An 8,488-nucleotide genomic window follows, 5' to 3' on the forward strand; every position below is an offset into this window, starting at 1 on the left:
TAAACAAAGAGAAGATTCAACTAAATATTCCAAGTCCCTGCCTCAGAGAGTACAGCTGCCCTCCCCTCAGGTGTCCTGACGCTCTCAGGATGTGGATTTCTACAGCGTGTGTCTCACATAGGAATAGTTGGCAGTGTTTTGGAGTTCAGGCTGTCAATCTGTAGATAAACTGTGCTGAATGTCGCATCCGAGGAGATGTCTTCTAGGCCTGTGCAAAGCCCAGGGCATATGTTGACTTCCCAATGTGAGTATTGATCCAGCCCATCCACTGATAGCCTTTTCCTGGTGCTCATCACACCTAATTCATACCGTAGCTGGTAAAGGTGTATCCAGAAGTCCTACAGGACACCTTCACCTACTCTCCTGGCTTCTGCACCTCAGCCTCAGACTGCACTAACTGCATTTGGGCATGAACACTTGTGAGGAACTAAACCAGAAAATGATAGAGGCATCGGTCTTAAACAGAATTGGAAGTTGTCTCACATGTGAATGTCAGTAATTTGAGAAATACCCAACTCACCATTATCAATAAGAGAAATACATCCCAAACATCTATAGGTATGGTAAGAGGGAAAATAAAATAAAAATCTAGGTTTTCTATATAAGAATCTATCAAGAGTGTACCAGGCCTAAGAATTGCCTGCCATTTTGTCAAACTACAGTGAACACAAAAGACCACGGAACCCATCGCCTAAATTATGCAGAGATATCAAGCCAAAAGAGGAGCTCCCACTTAAAATGAGGAACACAAGAAATAGTCTATCATCTCTAAGGAGAATTTTCCAATTAGAACACCGAAATGGCAATGGTGAACCTTCCTTGTAATGCACAATGGTTAATATATTTCTGCCCAACATACTCACCCTTCTCTTTCCCTCAGGATCATAAAGCAATCTTCCAAAAGTTGTGGAAAAAAAAGAAATCTGGTTATTTTTAATTAAATTTCTCAGTGAACTATTTGAAACTCAGTTATCCTCTTTTCATAGATTAAAAGTTCTTCTCTATTCCCTGGCATCCTCGGAATGGTATAATTCACCTTTAAAATAGAAGAAGTCATTTCTTGACAATATTCGAAAAAAGATTAAGATTTTCTTTCTATCATTTTTCAGCCAGTAATTAATACAAATTTACTCCTGTCATCATTTAAATCCAAGGAATATATAGAGATAATAGTGTATAAGTTTATTAGCTCAACAAAAGTATATTGACTTAATTCTGGATAATTACATGTTACTACTGAAAATGTTCTCTGAAGGAAATCAATTTAATAATAATAAGGAAACGTCACCATTCGTGGCAGGTATAGGGCAGCTATGGGCGGGTCTCATTGAATGACAGCTAATATCATTCCAACATTTCTGAACAATGCCAAGTAAAGAATTTAAAAATAATTACCAAGCAATCCTATTTATAAGTAGCCTACTTACATCAGCCTATAAACTACTGTTCACTTTGGATGAGGCAAAGTAAATAATTTCTAACAAAAGCTGCCTCTGAATTTATTATATTAGAAATAATTAATATGAAAAAATATAGATAGGTCCTAGTAAATGGCAAAATATTTCCAAGACAAAGTTTTATAACAAAAATAAGGGAGGGGTGGGCACATTTAATATAAATACTGAACATATTATGATGGAATTCTAATAATGCTGGCTTCAGGGAATAACATACTTTATTGAATGAGACTTTTTTTGAAAATTAGGAGTCAATTCTTCAGTTATTTAAACTGTTCTACTTGAAGACCAAAAACATGTGGCTGGATATACAAAATGGTTATCAACACAGGTAATTTTAAAGAGAAAAACACGTATCAAATGACATTTCTGAAGTTACATTCTCACTTCAGGATCGTGTGCCATATGCACCTTTTCCCAAATTTGGCTTAAAATATCTACAAGACCGTTGTCTTCGAGGCCTTGTTCCATCTGCCAGTTCTTTCCGATCCTCAGGAGACAGTAGATGGTACCGCATTCCACTCATCACCATCTTAAGGCACTCAGGGTTGTCTTGAATGAGTGGTTCAACTAGGATGGTTTTACATAAGAAATATTTTGAGATCAGAGGAAATCTGACTTTAGCGAGGACATCCACCATAAAAGGCTGGCGATTCGGCACATCATGTCTCAGCCACCTGACGGCAGCATCATAAACCTCCTCCTCTGCACTCACTGTCAGGGAGTCCTGGTTGAGTAGACTTGTTACTAACTCAGCATCAAGGTGGAGAAACTCCTCAGTTTTGGAAACGTCAGGGAAATTATGGTCAATAAAGGCATCTGCAGTGGCTTTCAACTCAGGACAGTCTAGACGCTCTGCTAGAATGCTTAGACCGAGACAATTTGAAGCATCCACTTGCTCTTTCAAAAAATCAACACACATGTTCTTCACAGTTTCCATCTGGTACTGGTTTGCGGCATCCAACAGAGACTGCACATTGTTGGTATTCACAGAAACCCTAGCCGTGTAAGCAAATTCCACCAAGTGTTCAATAACGTCAGGGTTTGCATCTTTGAGTTCTACTTCAGAGGATTTTGATTCGAGCATGCCAGTTGTGAACATGACATTAAAAACTGGGCTGGCTGCAGCCAGGACCACACGATGAGCAGGGATCTCTCTTTCCTGGACCACGAGAATCACATCACACAAAGTTCTCTGCTTTCGCATGTCATTCATGACCGCCATGGAACCCACCAGAAATTTCGCTTCTTCCCAAGTGTCAGATTTCTTCTCGGTCTTTCTTTTGCTGCTCTGTGATACCCTGGAGCCTGACATCCTCCCTGAGCTCAGCTCGTGTCCGAGGCTCTCTGAGCCTGGTGAGGGCAGCGAACTGCGTTCAGGCAGGGGCCACTTCTGTGGGCCGAATGCTGAGGGCGGGCTGAGTGTGGGGGTGGCGGCGGCTCAGCCTCGGCAGAAACACCAGGCTGGGCTGTGCGGCCCCTGCTGCAGCTCCAGGGCAAGCTAGGCTGCGTCTGGGATGGAGCTGTAGCAAGGCAGTGGATGAGCCTAGGATTCCAAAAAAAAAGACATTTTTTGGTAGGGAAGCAAAAAGGCAAATTCTTCTATCGATAAAAAAAAAAAAAGATGATTTGGACACATACCAGAGGGACTCCGTAGAATCCAGCCAAGGAGAGTTGCTTAGAGGGAAATTCACCACTGCTGGAACACAGGAGGTACATCATAAATGTAAGTAGGCAGAGACTCATGGGGTTTTGAGGGCTGGGGCTTTTGGCTTAGCTCAGTGGAAACTTGTTGGGGCTTGACCTTGGCCCCCGCCACTGTATCTGCTGGTGCAGGGACCATCTGGAGCCTGTAGTGGGGATTGGTCTCAACACACCCACAGTATGCTTTCGCCTGCCTCAGGGCTTGGACAGGACCCGTGCAGCTCCACCTGTAGGGATCAGGGTTCAGCTACACTGTTGCTTCTGTTTACATTTCTATTCTCTGTGCCTCCACAGCCCTAGAAGGCTGTGCAGGGGCTTTTTCACAGCACAGCCACAGCTTGCCACCACTGCGTCTGGGAAGGGACTAAACCCAAACCCTCGCAGCTCCACTGGCAGGGATCAGGATTCAGCTACATTGTTTCTTTTGTTTACATCTCTGATCTCTCTCCCCCCTGGTCTTTGAGGGCTGCAGAGGGACTAAAGCCTTGCAGCTCCATGGGTGTGGAGTGGGACTCAGCTGCATAGTTGCTTTTGTTTCCCTCTCTTCCCAATATTCCTCGCACAGTCTAAACAGCCTTTTAAAATTTTTTTCCTCCTCTTTGTCTCTTTCCTGTTCTCTCACACTCCACTGCTGGACCTCCAGAACACTGCTTTGGCCTAGGGCATTTAAGACTGTACCACACCCAGATAGGTGAGCTCCAACCTGTGTAGCTTGTCCAAGGCTAGGAAAAGGTCCTCTTTCCTTCCTTGGGAAATTCTGCCCAACTTCTCACTGGAGAATTCCTGCCTGTGGCCTGTGTACCTGGGGGCATAAGGCAGCTCAACCAACACTCATCAACATTCCAAGCTGTTACAGGAACTTCTGCTCACCATATCAGGCAACCCACCAGCCTTCTGGGACACTATCATGATAGGGAAGCCACAGGAGGATAAAGTGGTAGGTTAATTCCATAGTGAAATAACCTATAGGCACTTCGAAGATACATTCTTACAAGTCTCCCAGAGAGAGCCAGTGCCCTCCGACTCTCTGGAAAATGGTATCTGGCTCCTCTAAAACAACACAATGCAAACAGCCATCAGCCCCAAAGACCTCAACATAAAAATGTAAGAAACAAAGGGCAATGGCAGAAGATGTCTTAACATAATGACATGCATAGAAGAAGCAGACATGGAGCTGCCACAGAAAGAAAATTTCAGGATGCTACTTGGAGTCATATAGGATATGAGGGAAACAATACAGAAAATCGATAAAATAATGCAAGAAGTAAAAGCCATAAACCAAAGGTAAATACAGGAGCTTAGGGAGGAGATAACAGAAACCAGTAGCAGCCTCTCGGACTTTGAGAAGCGATGGAGGAATCAGAGATCCGCATCAATGACTTGGAGGACAGCCAAGAAGACTTTAACAAACACAGACAAAAATCTAATAAGATCATCAGAGAAACTGAAGAAAACTTAAGAGTTATGACTGATGCTATGAAGCAGAACAATATTAGAATTATTGTCTTACCAGAGGAAGACACAACAAAGAAGTCATCTGAAACAATAGTGAGATAATTCTTGGAGGAAAGCTTCCCCAGCATAATGAGTGAAAACCAGGCAACCATTCTAGAGGCTGAAAGAGCACCAGCTAGACTACATCCCAAAAAAGAAGTCACCAAGGCATATAATAGGTAAACTATCCAACTTTGAGGAAAAGGAGAAAATCAGAAAGGGGAGCATCTAGGGAAAAAGAAGCGATCACATATAAATCTTCCCAAATAAGAATATGCTCAGACCTATCAGCAGAAACTATGAAGAAAAGGATAGAGTGGAGTAAGATATTCCAAAAATTGAAGGAAAACAATGCAAACCCAAGAATACTCTACCCAGCCAAATTATTGATCAAGATCGATGGAGAAGTAAGAGTCTTCCCAGACAAGGAATAACTCAAAGAATACGTTAGAAGAAACCCAGCCATACAAAAGATCCTTGCTGACCCAGTATGGGCAGAAGAGCAACACTCACCAAGCATATATATGAGACCGACACATAGAAAACCTCACCCAGAGGGCAACAAAGAGAAAACAGACTTCAAGATAACATTGGCTTAAGGATGGAAAGAAGTCAAGAATGACAGTCACACACATGCACAGCACACTAATGATAAAGGAAAGTGTGAAAACTCCCAACACAAAAGGTATAAGATGACATCACAGAGTCCTCAGATGGAGATAATAAACCTGAATATCAATGGCCTGAACTCAGGCATTAAAAGACTGAGATTAGCAGACTGGCTTAGAAAACACAACCCATCAATCTGCTGCCCACAGGAGACACATCTCAAAACTACAGACAAAAATCGGCTGAGAATCAAAGGCTGGAGGAGTCCTACAAAGCCATCAGCAATACAGAAAAAGCAGGGGTTGCAATTCTAATCTCGGATGAAATTGACCTCCAAGTGCAAACCAAAAAAGAGATAAGGATGGACACTATATAATGCTCAAGGGAGTGGTAGGCGAAGAACCACTAAGCATTGTAAACATATATTCCCCGAATGAGAGACCCGTTGAATACGTCAACCAAACACTGAAAAATTAAAAAAGAAATTATAGACTCGACAATTATAGTTGGTGACTTCACCACACCACTTCCCGAGAAAGATAGATCACAGGGAAAGAAACTCAACAAGGAAGCTAGAGAGCTAAACTCCACAATTAGAAAATTTGACCTGATAGATATTTACAGTGCTTTTCATCCAATAACAAAACAAAAAAATTCATGTTATTTTCAAGTCCCAATGGCACATATTCGAAGATAGACCATATGCTGGAGCATAAGGCAAATCTACATAAATTTAAGCACATTGAAATAATACACATCTCTCGCTCTGACCACTGTGTCATAAGTCTGGAAATCAACAAAGGAAGACAAAGAAAACAAGAGCAAACAATTGGAGGATGAATAACTCTCTAATGTAAATGGAGTGTGTACTGGCGCAAATTTGAGATGAAATCAGGAAATTTCAAGAAACCAACGAGAATGAGCACATTTTGTGTCAAAAGTTATGGGACACAGCAAAGGCAGTCTTCAGAGGAATTTTCACAGCAATACATGCACACCTGAGAAAGGAAGAGAGAGTCAGGACTGATATGCTGGAGACAAAAGTTACAACTAGAGCAGAGTCAGCAGGACATTCCTACTAATAGCAAAAGAAAAGAAATTATAAAAATCAGGGCTGAGATTCAGGAGAGGGAAAATAAGAAAACTATAAAAAATAAACTATAGAAAAAACGAACACCAATCCTAAACAAAATCTTCCAGAGCTTATAAAAAGATGCCAAACTCCCGAACTCTTTCTATGAAGCTAGTATAACTCTGATATCAAAACCGGGCAAGGATCCCACAAGAATCGAGAACTACAGATAAATATTCCTAATGAACATCGATGCAAAAATCCTTAACAAAATACTAGGCAACAGAATACAAAAAAATATAAAACAAATATTTCACCATGACCAAGTTGGATTCATACCAGGGATGCAGGGATGATTCAACATACAAAAGACCATTAGTATTATTAGTCACACTGACATGAAAAATTATAAGAACCACATGATAATATCGATAGATGCAGAAAAAGCATTCAACAACATCCAACACCAATTCCTGTTTAAGACACTTGCGAAGATAGGAATGGAAGGAAAGTTCCTGAAGACAATGGAAGCTAAATATGAAAAACCAACAGCTAACATGGTAGTCAATGGAGAAAAGATGAACACATTCCCACTGAAAAGGGGGACCAGGCAAGGATGCCCTTGTCCCCACTCTTATTTAATATCGTACTGGAGGTTTTAGCTAACAGTATAAGGCAAAGAAGAGACATCAAAGGCATTCGTCTGGGGAAGGAAGAGGTGAAACTATCGTTATTTGCAGATGATATGATTTTATATATGGAAAAATCCCAAAAGTTCCACAAGGGGAGTACTAGAAGCAATAGAGGAGTTTGGCAAAGTGGCAGGATACAAGATCAACAAAAGTCCATCAGACTGTTATACACATCAGATAAGACCACAGAAGGGAAGACTTTAAAAGGTGGTACCTTTCACAATAGCCAAATACAAATAGAAATATCTAGGGATATACCTGACTAAAAAAAAAACCCTAGCATTAGCAGAGAACTCCTCAAAAAAAGGGCTTGATTTACCTGACTTCAGCATATACTATACAGCCAAAGTTGTCAAAACCACATGGTACAATGACAGATACTCAGACCAATGGAAAAGAACTGAAAACCCAGAAATAAAATCATCAGCATACAGGCAACTGATCTTTGATAAGGGTCACAAACATATCAAATGGAAAGCAGATTCCCTCTTTAAAAAGTGGTGCCGGAAAAAATGGATATTTACCTGCAGAAAAATGAAGCAAGACACTTATCTCACTCCATGCACAAGAATAAACTCAAGGTGGATCATTGACCTTGAAGTTAAACCAAACTATTAGGGCCATCAATGAGGGAATTGGGACCGAACTTGGGAACTTTGGCACAGGGAATACATAGGTTATCAGAAATAGGGAAGGACACAAACAGAGGAGGCACAATTTGACAAATGGGATATCCTGAAGATAAAACACCTGTGTACATCAAAAGAATTCGCCAAGAGAGTTATAAGAGAGTCCAAGAACTGGGAAAACATCTTTAGCAATGACAAATCAGACAAAGGCCTTATTACTAAAATCTACAATACTCTGCTAGCTTCTGAAAAGAAAAAAAAAAACTAATTGCCCACCTGAGAGGTGGACAAAGGACTTGAACAAAAGTTTCACAGGGGTAGAAATCAGAATGACCAACAAAAATATGAGAAAATGTTCCCGATCTTTAGCCATAAGAGAAATGCAAAGTAAAACAACAATGAGGTACCACCTAACACCCTCAAAAGTAGCCTAATTCAAAAAAACAGAGAGCAGCAAGCGTTAGAGGGGCTGTGGGAAGACAGGAACTCTCATTCACTGCTGGTGGACTTGTAAGTATGTACGACCACTATGGAAATCGATCTGGTGATATGGAGAACAGATGGAAATAGAGTTACCATATGACCCAGCAATCCCCCTACTGGACATATACACAGAAGAGGCAAGGAACAGACCAAGGCCAGACATCTGTGCTTCAATGTTCATTGCGGCACAGTTCACAATGGCAAGGACTTGGAAGCAACCCAAATTTCCATCAACTGATGATTGGATAAAAAAATCTGTGGTATATGCATTCAATGGAGTACGACACATTGCTAAAAAGCAGTGATTAACGTATGAAGCACATAGCGGCATGGGAAGAACTGGAGGAA

The 8,488-nt window shown here is 41.1% G+C and overlaps 1 pseudogene; it reads right to left on the reverse strand.

Moving 5' to 3' along the window:
• Positions 1 to 1,845: 1,845 nt before the first annotated feature.
• On the reverse strand, positions 1,846 to 2,772 carry LOC142442247 (kelch-like protein 7 pseudogene; annotated as a pseudogene).
• Positions 2,773 to 8,488: the final 5,716 nt, after the last annotated feature.

The sequence above is a fragment of the Tenrec ecaudatus genome, chromosome 3 (genome assembly GCF_050624435.1).
Source record: "Tenrec ecaudatus isolate mTenEca1 chromosome 3, mTenEca1.hap1, whole genome shotgun sequence".
NCBI classification, from domain to species: Eukaryota; Metazoa; Chordata; class Mammalia; order Afrosoricida; family Tenrecidae; genus Tenrec; species Tenrec ecaudatus.